The sequence below is a fragment of the Balaenoptera physalus genome, assembly GCF_965194825.1.
Source record: "Balaenoptera physalus genome assembly, chromosome: 1".
Classification (NCBI taxonomy): Eukaryota; Metazoa; Chordata; class Mammalia; order Artiodactyla; family Balaenopteridae; genus Balaenoptera; species Balaenoptera physalus.
Window position 1 is genome coordinate 17,478,433 of NC_138882.1, and position 24,644 is coordinate 17,503,076.

Consider the following 24,644-nt stretch of genomic DNA (forward strand, 5'->3'; position numbering starts at 1 on the left):
CCTCATCAGTTCACTCAGTCCCATGTAATTAAATTTTTTTTTTCATCTTGATCTTTTGTTAGCACTTTTATGAGTTCATCAGTTTTTCATTAGAGTTCTGAAAATGCTTATTCATTCAGTTCAGCTGTACAGTCAGTTACCAGAAACCTATTTTTAAAAAAACCTTTATTTTCTAACTGCAACAAAGTCTGAGATTGAGAGATCTCTCCAACACATTATTAATCACTGTACAGCTCTAGAGAGCCTGTGGCAACTGTTTCCTTCTGAGGTCTGTAAAATTTACATTACCCCAGGTAAGATGCTTGCCCTAGATGTGAAGCTGTACACTGTGGTGTAGGACAGAATCTTTGTTTGACAGCTAGAGATTTTATAGCTGGCCTCTATGATTTTCTTTCTGAAAGTTTTTAGTTCCAGTGTGATTCCTGAACTTAATTTTTTCCTTTTCTCCACTCCACTCAGATCCAAGGATGAGATGGCTATGTATGCTCAACGTCTCCCTAATAGGGTCTTTTTCTTTTTCTAGTTCATCTACTGAAAATGTTACTTTTCAGGAGTGCTGGTTTTATACCGTGTTCTCTGGTCTAACCTCCCACTGTACCCCAGGCCCAGATGTCTCTTTCTTGACCATGTGCCATGTTACACCCAAACGTTAGGACTCTATGGATGTGTATATACCATGGGACATGTGCTGACTACAGCCTTCACTGGGTTGCACTTTGTTAGCAATTCTTTCTTCCAAAGAATCCTCTTAATCTTTCCCCAGGTCATTTATGCATTAAAAAGATCTTAACATCTTTTATCTAGAATTTTTAGGTGATAGGCTTCTTGAAACCTCTAGTTTGCTGAAATTAAAGTACTGACACTTTATCTCAAATACTGGAAACATTTTTGCGAGTTAACAAATCGTTAATTTTGTGGGATTATTTTAAAGGGGAATGGTTCTATTATTATTCACTTCATTTAGTTACCTTTTTATTTGCTTTGGGATTTTTGCATAGTCTTTATTGTTTTATATTAACTCTGTGCTTTCATGCACCAAACTTTTGTATATTGTATATATATATATATGTATATATATATATATATATATATATATGTTTTCTGTTAAATATATATTGTTTTGCTTTTAAGGCTTTTTTAAAAATTGAAGTATAATTTCTGTACAATATTATATAAGTTAAAGTTATACAACATAGTGATTCACAATTTTTAAAGGTTATATTCCATTTATAATTATTATAGAATATTGGCTGTATTCTCTGTGTTGTACAATATAGCCTTATAGCTTACTTTATACATAATGGTTTGTACATTTTAAAAATTTATCTTGATTATGTGTCAAGATGATACAGAACACCAGAATATTATTTATAAAAATAATAATAAAATGAACTCTCTACCTGGCTGCCAGAGATAGTGATTCCTCTGATAGATCTAGACAATGTAAATTGAACACTTTCTGAAAAGGATTTATCATTCTAGAAGCCATTAGGAACATTCGTAATTCATGGGAAGCGGTTAAAATATCAGCATTATCAGGAAGAAGTTGATTCCAACCATCGTGGATGCCTTTGAGGGTTTCAAGACTTCAGTGGAGGAAGTCACTTCAGAAAGCAAGAGAACTAGAATTAGAAGTGGAGCCTGAAGATGTGACTGAATTGCTGCCATCTCATGATAAAACTTGAATGAATAAGGAATTGCTTCTAATGGATGAGCAAAGAAAGTTGTTTCTTGAGATGGGAACTACTCCTGGTGAAGATGTTATGTAGATTGTTGAAATGACAAAGGATGTAGAACATGACATAAACTTAGTTGATAAAGCAGTAGCAGGGTTTGAAGGGATTGACTCCAATTGTGAAAGAAGTTCTGCTACTGTGGGTAAAATGCTGTCAAGCAGCATTGCATGCTACAGAGAAATCATTCCTATTTACATTGTGTTTTTAGACAGAATGCTATTGCACACCTAATAGACTACAGTATAGTGTAAACATAGTTTTCAGATGCATTGGAAGAGCAAAGAAATATGTGTGACTCAGTTACAATATTCACTTTATTGTGGTGGTCTGGAACCCAACCTGTGATATATCCAAGTTACTCTTGTATTTAGAAAGTAATAGTAAAATCACATTAATAAATTGACTGAGTCCTAGATGATTAAAAGATTAATTTGCTTTTTATTAATTTAAATTTATGTCCCATACTGTATAGTTCATGTTTTAATATTATAAAAATTGAATAATGAAATTTAAATATATCGAAAATCTAACTTGTGTTACTTCTAAGGCAAAAGAAGTAAAAAGCTTGCTATCAAGTTGGATTTTAATTTATAGATCACATTTTATGTCCTTTTGTATCTTCCAGTTGATTTTATATCAGTATAAAAATAGTATTTTGAAAAAATTTTTGGCAAATTTCCAAGTTGGTGCTTAAAATATTTTAAAAGTCTTACAAAAAGGCGAAGGGAACCAACAGCAACACATACCATAAAAAAAAGGGACAAGTCAAATACTTCTCTTAATTGTGTGTTTCCTTATCACTTTATATCACTTTATATAATGTGCTCTAAGGAGTGCTCAGAACTCTACTCATGGGTTTCACAGACTAGATTTCCTGCTTGAGAATTCACTTGAGGAAATTGTTCCATTGCAAAAATTATTGTTGTGGATTTAATTTAGTTTAACATACTTAACTGCATATTTTCCAAATTATGCCTAAGTGCAATACATTTTCTCCTAAAGGCTCTCTTCATGGAGTTATTTAAACATTCATATTCATCCTAAAAAGATGCTGAAAGCCATACTACCAGACTGATTTTGAGAAGGCTACAGTTTGTGATTTCTGTTACATATATAAGCTCCAGATTGCTCCAGTTAATAAGCTCCAGATTGCTCCAGAAGCTCCAGATTGCTCCAGTTAATAATTGCATTATTAACTCTGGATTAATTTACAAGTTAATTTTTAGGTGGCTATTATAAGGTTATAAACTATTAGGGGAAAATTTAAATCTGCTAACATGTTAGTTTAACAACTGTGAAATATCAGATGACTGAAAAGTGATAACTTGATGATCTGGGCAGCAACTGAATTTAAGGATATCAATTAAAGACTCTAAAGGTACAAAAGTAGTAAAAATATTTCACACAGAGGTTGTAAGGATACAAATGTTGACCTTAACTCTCTTACTAAATCGATTCCAAGGGCTGTTTGCAAAGAGTTTGCTCACAACAATTGGAATAGTTTTTAAAACCTAATTTTCCTCCTCTGTAATTCCTCAGTTAGAAAATGTGGTCCCTTGATGATGATCTAGGGCTTTGAAGAATAAATGGATTTTAAAGAGAAAATTAGATGGTACTTATTATTCTGTCTAACTAGCAATGCATTGTCATTTGTCTGTTGTATTATAAATGTCTTGCTTTCCCTGCCTTCTTCATTTAATCATGTAACTTGCCTGTAAGCAGCATTAGAGAAAAAATAATATTGCTGTATTACTCTTTCAGTTTTCTTTGCTTATCCAAACAGAGCTCACACTTATTATGCCCATTGCAGAACTCTCCATCTCCTCCCTGACACCTGGTCTCTTTTAAATTCCTTCCATCCAGGCAGTCACTCACTTATGTCAAATACTGAGGAGACATACTAGTTTTCTCCCTCTCTTCCTTAGGAAAGCTTTTCCTAACTGCATCCCCTCTCCCAAGTGAAATTATGGCAAGTTTAGTATTTTAAAAATTAAACCATGATATGGGGCTTCCCCGGAGGTCCAGTGGTTAAGACTGCATGCTTCCACTGCAGGGGGTATGGGTTTGATCCCTGGTCGGGGAACTAAGATTCCACATGCTGCATGGCGTGGCCAAAAAAAAAACCAAACTAAGATATAAAACTTACATCCTAGTCCAAAATTAAGTTTTCTTATGGTAAATAAAATATAATTTCTGTGTATATATTCAGTGTTTTATTATTTTTATTATATATTCTTTCTGAGTATATTTTTGTTATGAATCTAATTATTTGTCATGAGCAAACTGGGCTGCAAGCATGTCTGTCCAAGTTTCCTTGTAGCTCACCAACCTAATGCCATATATCACGATGGTATTTATTATAGAAATAATGAAGAGCACATAGCATTAACCATATACCTTTTTCCTTCACTTTATGTCATGTGTGTACTATTTTAAGAAAATGACTTCCATTTTGTCAACATTTTTGATAGAAACTCATTTATATTGCTAAAGCCTATAAACCATTAAAAAAATTTTAAGTATTTTTTTCAGAATTATAATTTTTAAAAGAAATAAAAGAAACTACTTAAATTCAAACTATGCTTGTTTGAATCTGAAGCTTTGCTTTGATTTTCAAGACACTACATATTGTTTTTCTAAATGAACTCAGAAACATCTGTCATTTATGTTTTGATATTTTAATATACATAAATAATGTCCAAAGGGTAGAAGCAATCTAATCTGCAAATATGAATATACTTTCTAGTTCTAATAGCATAATTAAGGGTGTACAAAATACTATACATAAAATTTTAGCATACTTAGTTTTGAAAGTAAGTTTCCATATTCATGGCTAGTGTTACTTAAATTTCAAAGTACTGTAAAAATTCTAAAAATATCCCAGAAAAAAGTTGATAAAATATATCAGATATATTGGTAGCTAACACATATACTTTTTCCTTTTACCCCAAAACATTACTGATAAAAGTTCCCTTGCTTCAACTTTCTAACTCTCATATTACTGATCTATAATATATATAAATGCCAACAATAATAAAGGATCTGAAGTTGCATGAATTTGTCAGATTGGGAGATTTCCAGATATCAAATGTTAAGTATTTGATATTCTATGAAGAAAAATCACCTCTGAATGTAGCTACTGTATTCATATAAAGTTATATCTTAGTAGCATTAAAATAATCAGTGATAGATTGAAGGACTGATTTTTGATGACATGCTAACATAAAAATAAAGTGCACTTTCCAGAAAGCTTCTTTCTACTGTAGTGTACAGTGTAGCTTAAAATACTGCCCCAGTAAAGTCTATTATTCCAAAGCAAAGAAATATGCTCCTTTTCAGATATTTCCTGTCTTTCCTATATATATAATTTTTAGTAGATAAATAATTATTTTCATCATAATCATATATTATGACCTCATAGGGGATGGCAGTATACTTGTTTTTATTTATTTATTTATTTTTAAAGTTATGGTCAAAAAGTTAGTTACCTTAAGAACACATTAACTAAAGTATGTCTGTGGCATGTACTCAAGGTTTGTCTTTGCCTTGTTGATCTCACTAGTCCTTTCTGCACAGCTATGAACACACAGCCACATTCAGGAAAGGCATCATTAGATGGGGTGGAAAGGGGGAATAACTGAAGATCCATCTCTCTCACATTGAATCTTACATGTAGAAGTGATGTTCTAGCTATGAAGGTTTTCTCTGTGGAAGTATAGTTAACAAGAGTGATGCAAGGCAAAGAATCCATTACAAGTGCATGTTACATGATTGTTGGCTTGGCCATTTGTGCTCAAGACCTGTCCACCTATACTCATCAGATGACTAATCAAGTCACTGTCTTTTTTCCACTTAACCATGTGGTTTTATTTTCCTTTGTAGGAAATCATTTTGCCTATCTCATTTCTTGTACTTTTTTTATGTGGGAAGTTTGATTTAAAATATAGAGTGGCATTTTATGGTTTTTGGTCTTACATTTAAATCTTTAATACATTTTGTGTTTATTTTTGCATATGGTGTGAAATACAAGTTTCATTCTTTTGCATGTAGCTGTCCAGTTTTGCCAACACCATTTATTGGGGAGGCTGTCTTTTCCCCATTGCATATTCTTTCCTTCTTTGTCATAGGTTAATTAGCCATACAAGTATGGGTTTATTTCTGAGCTCTTTATCCTGTTCCATTTATCTGTGTGTCTGCTTTTGTGCCAGTAACATACTGTTTTGATTACTGTAGCTTTTAGTATAGCTTGAAATCAGGGAGTGTGATACCTCCAGCTTTGTTCTTAAGATCGCTTTGGCTATTCAGGGTCTTTTGTGTTTCCATACAAATTTAGAATTATTTGTTTTAGTTTTGTGAAAAATGCCTTTGGTATTTTGATAGAGATTGCATGGAATCTATAGATTGCCTTGGGTAGTATGGCCATTTTAACAATATTAATTCTTCCAATCTATGAGCACAGTATATTTTTCCACTTGTTTGTGTTGTCTTCAATTTCTTTCATCAGTGCCTATAGTTTTCAGAGTACAAGTCTTTTACCATTTTGGTTAGATTTATTCTCAGTATTTTATTCTTCTTGATGCAAATGTAAATGTGATTGTTTTAATTTCTCTTTCTGATAGTTTGTTATTAGTGTATAGAATTGCAACAGATTTCTGTTTATTAATTTTGTGTCCTGCAACCTTACTGAATTCATTTATTAATTGTAATAGTATTTTGGTAGAATTTTCAGAATTTTCTATATACAGTATCACGTCATCTGCAAACAGTGAAAGTTTTACTTCTTCCTTTCCAATTTGGGTTTCCTTTATTTCTTTTCCTTCTCTGGTTGCTGCGGCTAGGACTTTGAATACTATGTTGAATAAAAGTGCTTCTGTCGATATAATCATATTATTTTTATTCTTCTGTTTGTTGATGTGGTGCATCACATTGATTGATTTGTGGCTATTGAATCATCCTTACATCCCTGGGATAAATCCTACTTGAGCATGGCATATGGTCCTTTTAATGTATGCTTTTTGTACAGTCTTAGCAATATTTTTTGGATCTGTTTCCTCAGACAAAGGAAACAAATGAAAAGATAAACAAATGGGACTACATAAAACTAAAAAAGCTTTTGCACAGTGAAGAAAACTGTCAACCAAATAAAAAGGCAGCCTACTGAATGGGAGAAGATATTTGCAAATGATATATCCAACAAGGGGTTGATATCCAAAATATACAAAGAACTCGTACAACTCAACATCAGAAAAACAAATAATCTGATATTAAAATGAGCAGAGGACCTGAATAGACATTTTTCCAAAGAGGGTGTACAGATGGCCAACAGGCACATGAAAGGATGCTCGCCAGTCATCAGGGAAATACAAATTAATATCACAATGAGATACCACCTCACACCTGGCAGAATGGCTGTCATCAAAAAGATAACAAATAACAAGTGTTGGCAAGGATGTGGAGAAAAGAGAACCCTCATCCTTTGTTGGTGGGACTGTAGATTGTGCAGCCACTGTGGACAGATTTTTTAATGCAAAAAATTAAAAATAGAACTACCATATGATCCAGGATGAAATAGGTGATGGGGATTAAGAGATAAAAACTTCCAGTCATAAAATAAATGAGCCACAAGGATGTAATATACAGCATAAGGAATATAGTCAATAATATTGTAATAACTTTGTATTATGGGGACAGATGGTTAGTAGACTTATCATGGTGATTATTTAATAGTGTGTGCAAATGTCAAATCACTATGTACTACACCTGAAATTAACATAATACTGCGCGTCAACTGTATTTCAGTAAAAATTAAATAAAGAAAATATAGAGTGTCAAAGTAAGTTTTCAGTTTAATTCTGGAGACTGCTGCTTTCTTCAGAAATAATGTAAAGACTTCAAATTAATAATTTGATACCTTTTTTGGCCTCTGACTCTAGAGAATCTAATCGAAGCTATGGACTTTCTCTCCAGAAAAAAGTACAAATATACAATGCACACAACACTTGCATGCCATCATTTTGTTTTATTGAAAACTTATTTCCTTCACAAAACAAGTAAAACAAAAGTTTTGTTTACAATTGTTGTTCTCAAATGTCTATTTTACAAAAATGTGGAAATGAATACAAATTTTGCAAGTTAAGAAATGTAATCGTATAAAAGTGAATTTCAATGAAAACACTACTATGTTTTCACTTGAGTTAAAAGTTGAAATGTTAGGGAAGACTTTTAATATGGCAATGCACTTATCTTTGACATTAATTTGATTTCAATTCTTTGTTCTAATGGCAACAAATGTTTAAAATAAGTTACTTAGGTACATAGTGTCAAATGGTATCCAAACACTAATAACTTGCTTTGTCAGAGAACAAAGGTTGGAGTAAAGGAATATAAAAGTTTTATGAGAATCTCTAAAATAGATTGAACTCACATCATTTCATTTCCTTTGTCCTTAAACCATTGAGGGTTATGTGTTTTGGAGTCTGCTTTATTGATATACTCTGTGACAGCTGAAAGTTATGAATCCATGTATTATTTTAGGGACATTGAAGCAGAAGTGAACTTCAACAGAGATTTGTATTGTTCCTGGGTGTTCAGAGACTTCTCCCTATACAGAAATAAACAAATTGTCATTTTCCACTTCAGCCTACAAAAGTACTTCATTCAGAATTAGAGAGTTGGCGTAATTATCTTCCTCTAATCTTATTTTCCAGAGTAAGAGCTTGTTCAATAGAAGTCATGACTTCTCAGCACCATGCATACTATGACAGTAGTACATTGAATAATAATAAAATTATCTAGGTAATCCGATCTGAATGAACTCCTTATCTTATTGCTCTAACCATGGCTTACTATTTCTCTCAGATATTTTGAAACTTCTGCTTAAAGTTGACTCCTTATCTTCCAGACACTGTATTTCATATCCTGCTCACATTTTCTCATGAAAATTCTGAGGTTGACTACTGAAAAGGAGTATGAATGCCTCCATTAGGGATTTGGGGCAGCATCTTCGGCAGTAACTCATGCTAATTTAGAAAGTGATCAAGGTGGCACATGAAACTTTTTTTATCAAACGGTAAAACCAGACGTGTTTCCAAAGATTGCAGATACTGTACCTAGTCATGAAGTTTCCAGATTTTTCTTCCAAATGAAGTTATGCTCAACGAAAGAAATGTTAATCATTTTGAAGACAGGAAAACAGTCTACGTGCTTTCCAAAAGGGGCTCACAAAATAGAAATTTTTCTGTCATGATGTCAGTGGGAACATACCAGACCAAATTCATCAGTTGGTTGCTCTCAGATACATCGTGGGTCATGATAAAGGAAATGTTGCCTCTGTTGTTTAATCTATGACATGTTAGAAAATATCAACTATTTGGGAGAGAATGCAGTATTTCTTTTATTTTATCCTTATGTTCTAAGTCACAAATCAACAACATTTATTTTCTTGCCACATGGTTTCTCCCCTGTGGTATGTGGCTTCATGTTTGCATTATGAGATGATTCTAGGTGAAGGTTTTTGGATGGAGCAAATCATAGTTTGGTTGATTTCCAACCTTCTCAAATCAAGCCACTTTTTGTGACAAAGAGCCCCATTCTCTGAAGTACTTTTGCAAATGGCAGAAGTGCTCCAGCTGTATTTACTTCATGTTTTTAATGATGACATCTTCACTACTCTAGAGGTTGTTTATTTGCTGTGCTATTTTATAATCTAAAACCTCAAGATTCTCTCTCTTTATGTTACCATATTAAGATGAATGATTCAACACAACTTTGAATATCATGTAGAACTACAAGAGTTATTTGGGGTATATCCTCCAGTGTTAAAAATTAAATCAAGAATAAATAGTAGAGATGTGGAATTAGGGAATTAAAACCTTCCCCACACTGCAATACCCAAACAGAAATAATCTCTGTAATAGCTTTTGAATAGCAAATGACTTGTCAGACTCTATTGAGATTACTTTCCTTATGGCTTTTGTGACTGTTTACAGCTAGTAAATTCAGATATTTTGTTTCTGAGCATGTTTTCTGAGATTTTAAAAGGAAGCAATTTGACGAGAAGATCAAAAACAACAATATGGCTAAATTAACCACAGATTTACTGGATAAATAATTGTGTTCAATATGCCTAGCTGATTATGTATGTATTATAGGCATGAGTAATAATAAAATTCTTTGCTAGCTACACTTCACAGATACTCAACAATCAGAATGGACAATAATCCTGGGACTCCCTGCTGGGATACACAGTAACTATTTAACTGCTGGATTGTGAAGGATGTTTGAGGTAGTACTTGGGTTTGTAGCCATTTACTAACAGATATGAAAATAATGAAACCATTTCTAAAATATGTTAGTAACCAATATGCCCATACTGATGCATGCTGGCTGAATTTCAGCTCTTATTACAGTGTGAATCTTGTTCTGGTGTGTGGCTATTCTGAGTCTCCATGGTGTGCATGGCCTGTTGATTTCTTAAGTCTTGCATTATCTTCACTGATTGTTAGGAATCTTATAATCTATATGTATTTCAGCAGTGTTCATTTATTAAGTTAGAAGGACTTTTACTCTTGACTGTAAAGAGTTGATTCAGCTGCTATTGCATCTGTTCATATAGATCTACTTGTTGTGTATGTAACTCCACAGGACTCCAGAATGGCTCTGTTCACTAAAGAGCAGAAAAACTACTCCCTGACAAAGCAAGCTCCACATTCTCTAAATTTGTGTTGTTCCATTTGATAGCCGTGCAGCTACTGAGCACTTGAAATATAGCTTCTCTAATTTGAGATGTGCTGTAAGTGTAAAAGACCCTGGATTTCAAAGATATAGTACAAAAAAAAAGGTAACATTCATATTTTTATATTAATGACATAGTTATACCAATAATACTTTAGACATATTAGCTTAAATATTTTATTGCCATACAATTAATTTCACCTATTTCTTGTTACTATTTGTAATATGGCGACTAGAAAATTAAAATTATATATGTGGCCCACATTGTATTTCTATTGGACTGTGCTGCTGTAAATGATATAGCTAACCAAGTGTTTGGGGTTAACAAGGACTTGATTTTAATGGAACCTGTGGAGAATTTTGTTCTGGAAACTCAAGGAAGCATTTTTATCTGATGTTGTTGTGCTTTTCCACTTTAAAACTTTTTCACTACGGTGTAGTGGATTTGAAAATATCACCAGTTTCTTTGGTTATGGTTGCTTCCTCCACACTTCACTAAATTACTACTCCCACTTCACTCTTTATAGGTCAGTTAAAGAAGTGAGTTTTTTAGAAAAGATACATTAAGTGGAAATTTTTGGCTTACAAATAATTATCTTAATGCAAATAATTAAATAATAGTAAAGCCAAGACATTAAAAACTAAGGCTTTGGTGAAATTTTTAATGGCACTGTCTGTAGGTATATACTCTTGACTTCGGATCAGCTTTGCCTATGGCCAAAAAAACAAAAGAAATCACTTTTGTTCTATGGAAATGAAGTAGGAGTCCCTTTCCTACTACCCTCTTAATTAGATTTCATGAATTTATATTGTGGGAAATCAGAGTGTATTTCCTTAATCCAGGGATAAGATTATAGAGCTATATTTATAAATATAGGTAAAATTAACGTGGCTTTATGGGTTGCTTAAAACATGTGTAGTCTTAGAAGATTTATAAACATATTTAAAAGATGTCACTATACAATTGTACAAACACATGAAGCCACTCTTGAGCTGATCTATGGTTAGAGAAGGAAGCCATGACTTGAGACAAAGTACCTTAACCAAAATTCTCAATATTTTAGAGGCTGTTTTCAAATTCTGATATAAATAAATAGGTGGTGAGTCTTGGACCCAGAAAAAAGGAAGAAAAAAAAATCAATCAAAAGTACCCTGTATATTAAAACCGACTTTGTGCTCTAATGTGAAGCTACTTGATCGAGTGGTGCGGTGTCAACCGTATCTTTCTTCTAATGCTAAAAGTAATGCACATAGACAGAGTGACAATCACAGCACAGCCTCCCATCAGCAATAATTAATCTTTTAGTTAACAGAGACTAGAAAGGCCTCTCATCAGCCTCTTCTGAAGTCTGAGGGACCCTGTATTTTGATGTTTCATTCTGAGGAAAATTGTCCCCACCAGTTCTAACAAATTGAAACACCAGGCTAATTATGGCAGCTAATGAAGTGTGTGGAATGGTCACAGCTTGTCGTGAAACTGTTCCTTCAGCTTGGATTAGGGTTTCATCAATCACTTTTTAAAACTGATCCAGCATTGCTTCTGCCCAGTGCTTGGCATTTTTAATGCTGTTTCTGTAATTGGTTTTTTCCCTAAAGCTTAGACTGTTTTTTGAAATATTATAGTCTCAGGACAGGACTTGCAAACTCTAGTTTATAAAAAAAAAATTTATTATTAGTGATATCAGCTGATCAAGTGGTAGGAAGCTAATAAAAGGACCACCAAAATAAAATTTGATGTACTGTTTCAATCCTGCTAAAGGTAGCAATAAATCATATCTATGTATATCATTTTCCCAAATGTATGTATAATATAACACAGGAAAATCATAGTTGGTGGTTAGTTGACTAAAATTCCACCAAGAGTTTCAATGAAATTAATACGTAGATGTTAGTTTATTGTTGGGGAGGGTCACTCTCCATTTATCATCCAACATTGTTTTATAAGATGAATACATTTTGCACTGAGCCAAGCATTTTGAAGCATTAAACCAAAGATCTCTATATTCCCAGTTAAATACTGTGTGTAAATCTGAATTTCAACTCAGAAAACCTCGCTTAAAGGTTTTTACCCTATCTATAAAAGGGAATCAGTTATTTTGCAGGCATGACTGCAATTTCTAAATAATTAAATCTCGTTTTTAATGTTGAGAGTTCATCAAAGCAGCTATTGAGCACCCACAATGTGCAGAGTATTGCCTCGATTTATAAGACAATTCAATAAAACAGAGGTATTAAGTTCTACTCTCATAGGTTATGTCCTTTGAAATGATACGAGGAAAAAAATATATATATATAATATATTCATATAAGGCTATGTGTTTCAAAACATGGATTTTGTGACATCTCACAAGTTTTCATCATAAATTTCAAAATGTTTTCTATTTTGACTCATGTTTTATTTATTAATATATACTTGAATTATCTAACATTTGGAAATTTCCTAGTTGTATTTTTTTTTTAACTAGTTTAATTTTTCTGTGGTCAAAGAACATCTTCTGTGAATTTAATCTTCTGAAATTTGTTGAGAGTTCCTATATGGCCCAAGATCTTGTCAGTTTTGGTAAATGTTCCAAGTACATTAAAAGAGATATATTTTCTGCAGTTGTTGGGTACAGTGTTACATATTTACCAGTCTCCTGAAGTTTCTAAATATTGTTCAAGTCTTCTACGCCCTTACTTATGTTTTTTGTTTGAGATCATATTGATACTACTGATATCAGTATTACTGATTCTTCTCCCTGAGATATTAAAATGAGTCATTTCTTTGATGCATGGGATATACAACAAAGGTTTTATTTAAAAGGGGGCAAGGCAGTACATTTTCTGGGACCTTGAATATCTATGGCAGAGAGTTTATTGTCTCTGAATATCAGTTTTCTCTTCTTCTGTACTAGGGTCAACAAACGTTCTTTAAGAGCCAGATGATAAATATTTTAGGCTTTGAAGGCACAAAAGCAACCATAGACAATACATAAAAGGATGGGCATAACTGTGTTCCAATAAAACTTTATTTAAAAATTAGGAAGTAGGCTGGCTGGAGCCTGTGGGCTGTAGTTTGCTGACCCCTGTTCTATACTAGTAGAACCTCTGATTTATAGCTGGGTACATGACTGCCTGAAATTAAAACTGCATTTATCAGCCACCTTTTAAAGCTAATTATAGTCCTGTCACTAGATGCTAGAAAATGGAAAGTAAGCAAAAGTGTGGGCTCCTCCTCTAGGAATTATTTTTCAGGACTCTCCCTACGTAAATAAGTCTGATGGTGTGGAAGATAGCTAAAAGAAGAACTCTCATCAGAAGAACTATGCAAGCTAGTAAATTAGTCTGATCCAAAGTTCCACAGATGCTGGTAAAAGGCACAAGCTTCCAGGTCAGAGACTATTCCTCACAGCAAACGCAGGGAAAGGAGTTTCAACATAGTTGTGCTGGTCTCCTGAGCCTCGGGTCCCAAGATGATACAGAGAGCCGCACGGTGCCTCCACGTGCTAGCGTGTCATAGGAGGAGAACCCTGGATGTGTGAAACCCACCACTTTCATGGGAAGCAGTTAGCAAGCCTGCTGTGTCCAGAGGGAGCAGGTGCTTTACCAGACTATGTGGTACATACTGTGAGGTGTTACATCACTTCTCAGGGTTGGCAGTTGTATAGTCTCAATACTGAGAAGTGACCCTCACACTGGGTAAAAGAATTATCAAGACTTTGTGATTTTGACACATTCAGCAAGATTTGTACAACTCAAGAGCCCCATGGCAGACTGCCTCCCATCGTGTTTTTAAAGAAAAGTGTCATTCTTCTCATTTCTTCCTTCTGGATGTCTGGTATGGAGGGTTTGACAGCTAGAGATTGATTGACATCTTCAGTCATATTTTAATCCTTGGATCAATGTGGACCAAGAAAGATAGAGCAATAACATTAAGGAATCCTGGGTCCCTTTCACTGTGGAGTATCACACCAACCCTGGACTTTTGTGTAAATGAGAAAGAAAATTCTCTCTCTTGTTTAAGTCATTGTTAATTGGGGCTTTCTAACAGTTGCAGCTGAATCTAACCCCAATTAATACAATATCTAAGAATGCCTTTCGATTGCTTTCATATATAAAGTGACAATTAGGGTGTATATAAAGTACTGGGTTCACAACCTTTTTCTCTTAACTCTATAGATGTTAGTTTGTGATCTTCTATCAATTACTGTTACAAAAGAAATATCTGAGATAAGACTGATTGTGTGTGTGTGCGTGTGTGTGTGTGTGTGGGTGCACGCGCACTGCATGAGGGAGTGCTTTTTTTGAATTATTTTCTTTATTCTAAAATATAACCTTTATCGCCCCTTCAACTTTGAATAGCCAATTGTTATCTCTAAAGTGAATTTTATTTCTGCTATTGTAATCTTAGTTTATTTTCTCTAGTCATCAACATCTCTGACCTTGTTGTTTTTATGGGTATCTAGTCCTCTTATTTTAGCCTCTTTTATCCTTTTGGGCTTTGGCTCTGTTTTATAGAATCTGTATTTTTAGGAGTTGGTTGAAGTTGGCAAATATTTTCCAACACTTAAATTTTCTTCAGGTTCCTGTAATTGATGTCTTTCAGATGCCTGGTCTTCATACAAGTCTTTAACATGTGAGTTTGTTTTTCTTCCATAGGCCTGCTTAATTTGTTCCCTCCTATCCTTCTCCTAGGTGAAGAACACTAGAGACATTCATTGTTTACCGACATAAAGAACTGGTGGATTTGGTTCTTCTATCTCTTTGAATCAAGGACTCTTTCCAGGCTTCAGTTAGAAGGCAGCCCAATTCATTTTGCCCCAATTTCCTAGATTTCCAACACTAATAATTGATGTAAGAGATGAAAATTTATAGTTATAAGCTGGTACTGCCTCTTACACTCTTCTTTGCATGTGTTGACCTGAAACAAATAGCCTGCCAGATATTTTCCAGCAAAGATGGGTTTACTTGAGATCAGCAGAGAATTGCAGGTTGGGGTCTACAGCCATGATGGGCCACGTGCAAGTCCGCTCATGACACAGGAAGGAGAACGCTCTTATAGAGGGGAAAGGAAGTTGGGAGGGCTGTAGTAAACAAAGAGTCCATGACTTTCATTAGCTGAGTCCTTGCCAGAAAAGAGGAGGAGTCTGTCTGCTTCCTGTTGGGCTCTGCTGTGGTTGCAGGACATGAGAGCTCCCCTTTCTGGTCTTCAAATTTTTTTTAACTGAGGTTTCTGTTTATTAATTGTTTACACATAGCATAGAGGCCCTGCATGCAGTGAGTCTTTGCAGAACCCATATAAAGCCTAGCCTACAGGGCTTCCCTGGTGGTGCAGTGGTTGGGGGTCCGCCTGCCAGTGCGGGGGACACGGGTTTGAGCCCTGGTCTGGGAGGATCCCGCATGCCGCGGAGCGACTGGGCCCGTGAGCCACAACTGCTGAGCCTGCGCGTCTGGAGCCTGTGCTCCGCAACGGGAGAGGCCGTAGCGGTGGGAGGCCTGCGCACCGCGATGAAGAGTGGCCCCCGCTTGCCACAGGTAGAGAGAGCCCTCGCGCAGAGGCAAAGACCCAACACAGCCATAAATAAATAAATAAATAAATTTATAAAAAAAAAAAAAAAAAAAAAAGCCTAGCCTACAGCTTGGTTTCTGTAGCTCAACAATTTTGTGTCCTCCATTCATTATCGTGAACTCTCTTGAAGAGATAAACATTTCTCTTGATGAAACAATGGCCCCCAAAGAAATCCAGCTTTAATGCTTTTGTAAAGTCAAAACTAAGTAAGGAGGAGTTCAAGAGCAATTTACTGGGACTGAGAATTTATCTCATATTTGAAAACTTCAACAGACATGCTGGTATATCTGTCTGAACCTCAGATCATTTTGTGATGACTTTCAGTTCCAAGCATGAACATAGACATTGGTACCGTAGTTTTTGTTTGCAGTTTTCTTGCTAAGCCAGTTCTTCCACATGCTATTGATGGTAGAGATGGAAAGGGGTTTTTCTTAGGGCTCTAAACATAATATTTCTTGGGAGAGGAAATTTTTTGTCTAGGCTAAGTAACTAGCCCCCATGATGGATAAGAACTTAATGGAACATGGTGAGGTTAACACCTACTAAATCATATTAACAGTTTTGAAAATTTGGATAGGCCCGAACCATATGGTTGGAGAGCAGAAAAAACTAATTAAAATACTTTACCATTAATTTTCAAGCTCTTGGAAACTAATAGGTTTCTAGAAATATTATTAATGATGACTAATATTTATATCATAATCTATATTAGCTAAACATATATCAACATAAGATATATAAAGTATCATACATTAATATCCTAAATTACATTGCTAAATAAAGACTATTTGCATAAAGAAATCTACAACTCATAATTATTTTAGTCTAACATATTAATATTACATTCATGGTAGAGTTTTAATGTGGCTTTTCAATATGAAACAATTCTTACATGTTGTTCCTTTGTTTTCCTAAGTAAAGTGAATATATACTTGTCAAAATTTTACTTAATAACATTGAATAAAGTCAAGAGCATTCTGGCTATTATTTGTTAAAAAGACAGTATGAATTACCTCTGGAAGATTTTGATTTGTTTGGAACTCTTTTAATCTCTCAAGCTTAATTCAGAGATGTTTTCTATTAATAATTCATATTAACCTTCAAGTTGCTAATGGATACAAAACATGTTAATACCCCAGTAAGCTATCTTAGCCTGTTCACATCAGAGCCAAATCTGCACTACTTAAAACTTAATGCTATGTATGCTTACTACTTTTATACTTGTTTTATTCTTTCTTATACTGAATCTATTTGATATTTCTTATAAAAAGGGTTTGTTAAATAGAATAATAATTTAACCAACATTTTAAGAGTAGTTACCTACTTAACAGGTCTGAGTTTCTCAAGTGTTTGTAAGTATCAACTTCATATAATTCGTTACTAAGAATAGAACTCATATTAATGGTTTAGTTTTAAAAGTATAATTTCAAAAGAGATATCAACTAATTAGCAGTTATTATATATTGGCCATGGGGAGAAATACTTGATTTTTACTTTGTTTCTGTTAAATTCTTATTTGCAGAAGTGCTATAAGTCAAGACAATAATACACAGTTGAATTTAACTTTATTCAACAGATTGTTTTTCTCTTATATTGTGTGATTAGGCCAATAGTAGGTTTCAAAGGCCATAGTTATTTAAATTGTTCCATTTTTATATCTTCTTAATCTTTAAATAATTTATATTTTTTAAAAATAATGAAATAATATGTTAAATATTGAGATTAAATTTTTATATGTATCTTATGTAATTTTATAAATGAAAGTCTTTCACTTATAAACTTTAAATTAGGAGTTATATGTAAATGTTCTATAATAAACTGTACTTTGTATGGCAAAGGCAAATAAACATTTCTTAGTATTTTGAATACCAAAGTATGTTACCTACACATGTTTTTTTAGTTCAGACTCAGTAAAGTTCAAGGGCATCCAAGTATGAAATAGCTTGTGAGGAAATTCACATTGCTTTCTTAATTTGATTAGGTTGGGGAAAAGGACGCTAAATAGATCACTGTCTTTAATAATTTTGGTTCAAATATAGACATTAAGTATTGTACATAGACTAGTAAATGTGTATATAATTTTCCCAAAGCTTGTAAAGGGAGTTGGCATTATAAAATACATTAATTTCCGTTGACTATCTCATCTGCATTTTAATATGTTTTATTATATAGACTTGCTTATGGGAAGCATTGTTAAAAATGCTCAGAAAGGGCAATATGGCAAAAAAAAATAACATATGAGAAATCATATATTTAGGTTTTTAGGATAAATGTAACTAGGTATTTTATATAAATGGTAAAAAATAGGGCATCAGTTACTGAGAAGAATGTAGTTGATAAATAATTGTCCAAGTAGAAAAGAAACTTAATTCTAAGAGTAAACACTTTGATGCACTAATTATTTTTAACTTTGTTTATATCAAAGTAAAACATGTACATAGTTTTATTCAATAAAATAAATATGTTCAAAGATTTATTATGTAAACTGGCATACTCCTGACCCACTCCTCCCATTCTTCATGTCCAGTCCTCCTTTCTAGAGATCACCACTTTCAACTCTTTTATCTTCTATCTAAATAATATACTATCTCTTGATTTGTCAGTTTTAGATGATAGCCACCGACCTTCAACTATGGAAGATGAGAATTTAGCTCTTTCATACTATCATCTCCATGTTTCCTTGGAATACAATTATAAGTTTTGAGTCAGCAAATATTCAAACTTTACTAATTTTTTTGACTATGGAAAGATTGTTTCCTATTAAACTAAGAAGTTCTAAGATGATGTTTGCTTCTTGTACAACTTTCTGTATTTCCTGGAGTTAATAATTGCCTTTTTCCCCATTTGCTTAATTTTCTTCCCACCTCTTGTCAAGTTTACCCATACCCTGTAACAGCCTCTCAATATAACTTTTATTTCTGAAAATTCCATCTCACACATACTTGATATTGATTAGATATAGAATTTTAAGTTGAAAGGTGTCTTTATTTTAAGCCATTGTTATCTGTCATTCTGCTTTGGGGAATTTTTCCTGCTTTCTTTTCCAATTAGTTTTTCTTAGTTTTCTCAGATTCTTTTTATTGTAGCTCCTGTAATCAGAGAGCAGATCCTCTACATTGATCCTCAACTTTTTAAAAAAAATCTTGTATCTCCTATTTCCATTTTATTGTCCTTTTGTTTTACTTTTTGGGAGAGATTCTTGGTGTTAAATTCGAAAATTTTTCTATCAAGTTGTTTTTTCTGCTTTCACATTATTAATTCACTACAGATCTTTTTAATTAAAAAAAATGTTAAAACAGCATCCTATACTTGCTTAGTGGATGCAATATCCTTGCTAATGTCTTTTAGAATGTTTGTTTTAGATTTTAACAATACTTTTTTCTGCTTCTTGCATTGTCTCAAGTTCATCTAAATTGTTTGCTTTTGTTGTTGTTGATATATCGCTCTGTCTTTTAGGTTGGAGGTTGTTTTCAAACATCTGTTGATCTTTGGCTGTTCATTCATATTTTTAAAATGAGGCAGTGAAGTGGCTTTCACTGTAGTGGTGACCTCCTGTGGAAGGGCCACTCCATATGGACATTTAATTTTTCCAACAAAAGGTTCCCTAATCCCCTGCCAAGTGCGCTAGTATCCTGGGAGTTGGGAACAGGGTGGGGAGTAGAATGGTATTCTCACCATTCAGTGTGAAGACTTTCACTTACATCTCAGTATAGTGCCTGACCCTTGTCTTCTACTATGCCTAGATGCACCAGTTTTTGTTTTTAATTTTTTTCCCTCAGAAAACAAATCCGAACCGGGCGGTGGGGAGAAAGGGAGGGAGGTTCCTTCGGAGGAACCTGGGGAGGGATCTTAAAAGTTAAGTGTTCCGTATGGAGACTTTCAGCCAAGCCCTATGCTTCACCTTTGCCTTCTGAGATGTCTGAAGATTTCAGTGCCTGAGGGTTCTGGGTTTAGGGAGGAAGAATAGGATGGAATTTCAATGATATCTCCCTCTCCAGACAGGAAGTGTCTCTGTTCTTTTAGGTCTGCTGCCACCCTTTATCTGTTTCTCAATACAAGTTACAGTTTGAGGTCATTGTTGTCTTCTGGTTTCACAGAAGATGTACTTTTGTAGATTTTTATAATTCTCCATGTTTGGGGGTGCCATTTCTGAGAATATAAAATAGGGCAAGAAATTCAGTACTCTGCCATCTTAAAACTAGAAGTCATCTAAATGAATAATTTCAAAATACAGGTTTTTACAAATTTTATAGAGAGGCTTTTGAAATAATAGTTTTACTTCCCAAAACATAACACCCAGAACATTTTATTCATACTAGTAGGTTTTCATTTTCAAGTATTTTTGAACGTGATAGGTGGAGGATATAAACACAGAAGACCTGGATCCTACACCCGGGAACCTTATCATCTAGTGGGGAGATGAAACATGGAGGGGAATTACTGTCACAGAACAGAGACTATAAAAGGGCCATGAGAAAGGTATAATTATGCACCAGAAGCATTCAGTGCCTGGAGATGTAATTTGCATCTTGAGAGAGAAGGATTTCCAGGAGAAGGTAGCATTTTTATATGAGATGTAATGTTTGGGTAGGATTTGCACCTAGTAAGAGCTTAATAAATATTTGCTGAATATAATTAATACTGTTCAGCTTTGGTGGTCTGACATTTTTCTTTCCACTTCTGTTAATGGTAAATATTCTTTACTTCAATGCAGTGTATCAGCAGCAATCAATTTCACTTATTCTCATCTTAGTTTTCCTGAGAGGTATTAACAAAAACATTTCTACATAGAAAATTCACCATTCAATGACAGTTATTGATATATCCTATAATTACAAAAAAATTCTTCCTGTGAGAATTTCATCATATGAATGATGCATGTATATTATTAAGACTCATAAATATTGAGTAATAAAGCTTCAAGTTCACATGTTCCCAGATGTTATTTTGGGGCTAGTAGATTAGCAATTTTTCAAGAACATAAGCAGTAATTAGAAATCTTTCATAATTTCTTTCAGAAACAGCACTTGATTTTAATTCTTTCATTTAAAAAAACTGGTAAGAAAAAAACTGCATCAGAACTCTTGACATTTTTATAGGTTGACAAAAAATTAAGTATAATTAAAATGAAATATTTGTTGCATAAATTAAATTGCAATTAATATGTTTTCTGCCACTGCTTGAAGGATAAGATGAAAATGGTGTTGTTAGCAGACTCCCTGCTGTGAGACTAATTTCTTGATTTTTATACCCCACGTTATCATACAGATTCTCACAGTAAAAGAGTAAACCAACAAATAGAAAACATTATTTGATGACAATGGTATACAGGAGATAAACTGGCTTTTATGAAGACAAGGCAATATTACTTTTTTATTTTAAGATCTGATTACTAGTTGATTTCAAGAGTAAGATTTGTACTTTCAAAGACATTAAAATATGTAGAAAATTGCCCTTCATTTTAGTTAGCTATGCCTTTTAAATTATCCATTGTATTGTTTCAGGATGTTTGCTTTTTCCGGAGGTAATTAGGAAATGAACAACACATGTTATGCAGAGGTCTCCCCCTCCAGCTAACCAGGAAATAGTAATAAATTCCATCACAAAAACTTAGATGTGGACAATTTCAAGAAAAGTGGAGGAAAAATATATTCTGTTAGTACTTCTCTTGGAGGAGGATCACTTTTTTCTTACGGGGGTCCACCATTAAAGGAAAAAGCACCACACCTTGACAAACATTGTTATTCCTATCTTAAAAAAAAAATTCTCCAGCTGTCACTTACCAAGACAGTGTTATCAAGTATTATTTCTATGTGCATTTTTCCTGGCTAATTACTTTTTGACATTAGACCCCATTTGTGGTATCAATGAAAGAAATAGGTAATCATTATTAATAGTCTTCTTTATCTCTCCAAATGTCTCTCTTGGGCAGTGCTGCTCAAGGGATATAAATGCACGAATGGGAATTGGAAATTATGGGCTAGGCCCCATTTACTGTGACTCTTGCACACCTGATCCTGGGGCGCCGGGATGGTGTCCATTCACGTTGTATGACGACAACATTAGGATGTGACAGTGCTTGTTGAAGTGAAGTAGTGGAGCTCTGTTCATATACAAGGCCACGGCGCCCCTTTTGTGCTGTCTGCAGAGAAAAGGCAGTACTTTTTTACTGCTCGATGCTTCCTACATTCTGCACTAACAGGGTTCAGACCCTGGAAAAAATCCTCCAAAAGTCTTAGAGCAGGTAAAACTATCTTTTTAAGGTAGCTTAGCAGGTTTTGGTTGCTTGAAGTGACACTAGTGTTGTAGTGACAAACTTGGTGGTTGTAGTTGTGCTCCTCGTTTGCATGGTTACATTCTCACCTCCTTTGAGTTAGTCCTCAAGTGTCACCACAGAGCAGCCTTTCTGACCACCTGATTTGAATTGCAGGCCCTATCCCTAACGTCCTCACCCTTCTCTCCTACCTCGTCTTATTTTTCTTCACAGCACTTATTATTACCTGACTTTATTTGCTTGTTGTCTGTCTCTGCCTGCTAGAACTTTAAGTTTCATGGAGACAGGAGTTTTTGCCTGACTTATGCATTGCTGTATCCTCACTGCTTGGAAAAGCACTTGGCATAAGGAGGCACTGGATTAGTACTTTTTGAGGAAGGAAGGAAGGAAGGAAAGAAGGGAGGGAGGGAGGGAAGAAGGAGGGAAAAAGAAAGAAAAAGAAAGGAAGGAAGGAAGGAAGAAAAAGAAAGAAAGAAAGAAAAAAGGGAGGGAGGGAAGAGAGAGAAAGAAAGAAAGAAAAAGAAAGAAAAGGAAGGAAGGAAGGAAGGAAGAAAGAGAAAGGAAGGAAGAAAGGGAAAGAGGGAGAGGAGATGAGTGAGTGAGTGAATAAATGAATGTTGAAAAACCAATTCTTTTTGAAAGAAATTAAGCAAACATGATAATGCCTGGTAATAATATGAAAATCTAAGTTTATTAGAGGGCTATGCGAATTCTGTTTATTAAAGCTTCATTTATGTGTGTGTGTGTGTGTGTGTATATATATATATATTTACACTATGGTAAATCTTTATTTATGGACACTGAAATTTGAATATCATATAATTTTTTTTTCAGTTGACAATTATTTTTTTTAATTGGAGTATAATTGCTTTACAATGTTGTGTTAGTTTCTGCTGTACAATGAAGTGAATCAGCTATATGTATACATAGATCCTCTCCCTCCTGGGCCTCCCTCCCAACCCAGCCCCCATCCCACCCATCTAGGTTGTCACAGAGCACCAAGCTGAGCTTCCTGTGCTTTACAGCATGTTCCCACTAGCTATCTGTTTCATGCATGGTAGTGTATATATGTCAATCCTAATCTCCCAATTCATCTCACCCTCCCCTAAAGCTTCATTTATAATTTTATCTTATGTTTAATCTCAGAGAAATTATACTGAAGTGAAAACCATTTCTTATAAAACTAAAATTTCAGATTATAATCTATATATGGTTAATGTTCATGGAGAGTTATTTACAACCCACCCCGTAAGGATAGTAAACAATATTTTGAATCCATTAGGTCATATTTTTATTCATGTTTTCATTCATTCATTTGTTTGTTCAGTGTTACTTGTGTTCTACGAGGCATGCTATTTGTAATATTCTGGTAGAATACGTAAGTTCATGTAGCAGTAAGTATGTCATGATGGAGCTTGGCTGTACTGAAGAGTTACAGTCTATTCTTGTACTTGCCATAGTTACGTTCTATGAAGTCACTGCAAACACGGAATCAGCAAATACTGAGCCATTGCTCCTAAGGGAAGTGCAAGGTTAGGTTCCTCTGAGCCTCTGGTCAACATTTTTGTCACCCAATCAATACATAACATTGTTTCATGTGTATTTCTTTTGAAAGACTCCTTATTTAATATATATTGTTGATTCATTAACATTGAAGTCCTGGCCAATAACACTATAACTTATGCTTGAATGAAGCTTATCTAATAAACGTATTTTCTCCTTAAGGCACACAGTAAACTTCTTGTGCTTAGGAACGCTAGGTAGCACTTCAGCAGTATGCTTGGGGTCTACTTTAAAAAGAGAAATCACCACCAAAAATGTGAAAAAGGTGACACTAAATAAACACGAAAGGACACTTGTTTATAGTGTGAGAGCTGAAATGAGAAGACAGGCTTTGGCTGGGAGTGTGGGTGCTGGGTGACTCAAATCTTCACCTCTCTGCTCGTATCTATGAATGACTGAAAGCACCGTGAGTATGCATTTTGGAGTTACAAATAAATTTTAGTGAGTAGGTGAATTTGCAAATAAGGAATCTGAATAATGTAGATAGATGGTAACAGTGTTCTTATAAAGAAGACATCATTGAACACATCCTTTATAGCCTATTTACTGATGAATCTAGGTATTACCATCCTTGAAAAATGGGATCACAACAAGAAGACATATTTCTATTCAATCAAGATTTATTGAGCCCACCCATTCCTCATAGACCTCATACATAAATATGTTACTTACTTTTTCTCTACTATATTCTCTCCCTCCTCTCCTGATTTCTCTATTTCTCCTCCAAATACACTTAGACTCAAGTTATTTAATTTACAGAGGGACCTGGGCATAACGTCTACCAGTTGGA

The 24,644-nt window shown here is 34.3% G+C and overlaps 1 protein-coding gene and 1 long non-coding RNA gene across 4 annotated transcripts in view; one reads left to right on the plus strand and one right to left on the minus strand.

Annotated features, from left to right (window-relative positions):
- The window catches only part of SPATA17 (spermatogenesis associated 17), a 193,913-nt gene that overhangs the window by 151,318 nt on the left and 17,951 nt on the right, over positions 1 to 24,644 (plus strand). The window lies entirely within an intron of this gene.
- On the minus strand, positions 10,221 to 22,691 carry LOC309644722. Its single transcript, XR_014254576.1, has 2 exons — positions 16,076 to 22,691; positions 10,221 to 15,753 (listed from the first exon to the last, which is right to left on the minus strand). It is a non-coding gene; the product is annotated as an uncharacterized lncRNA (long non-coding RNA).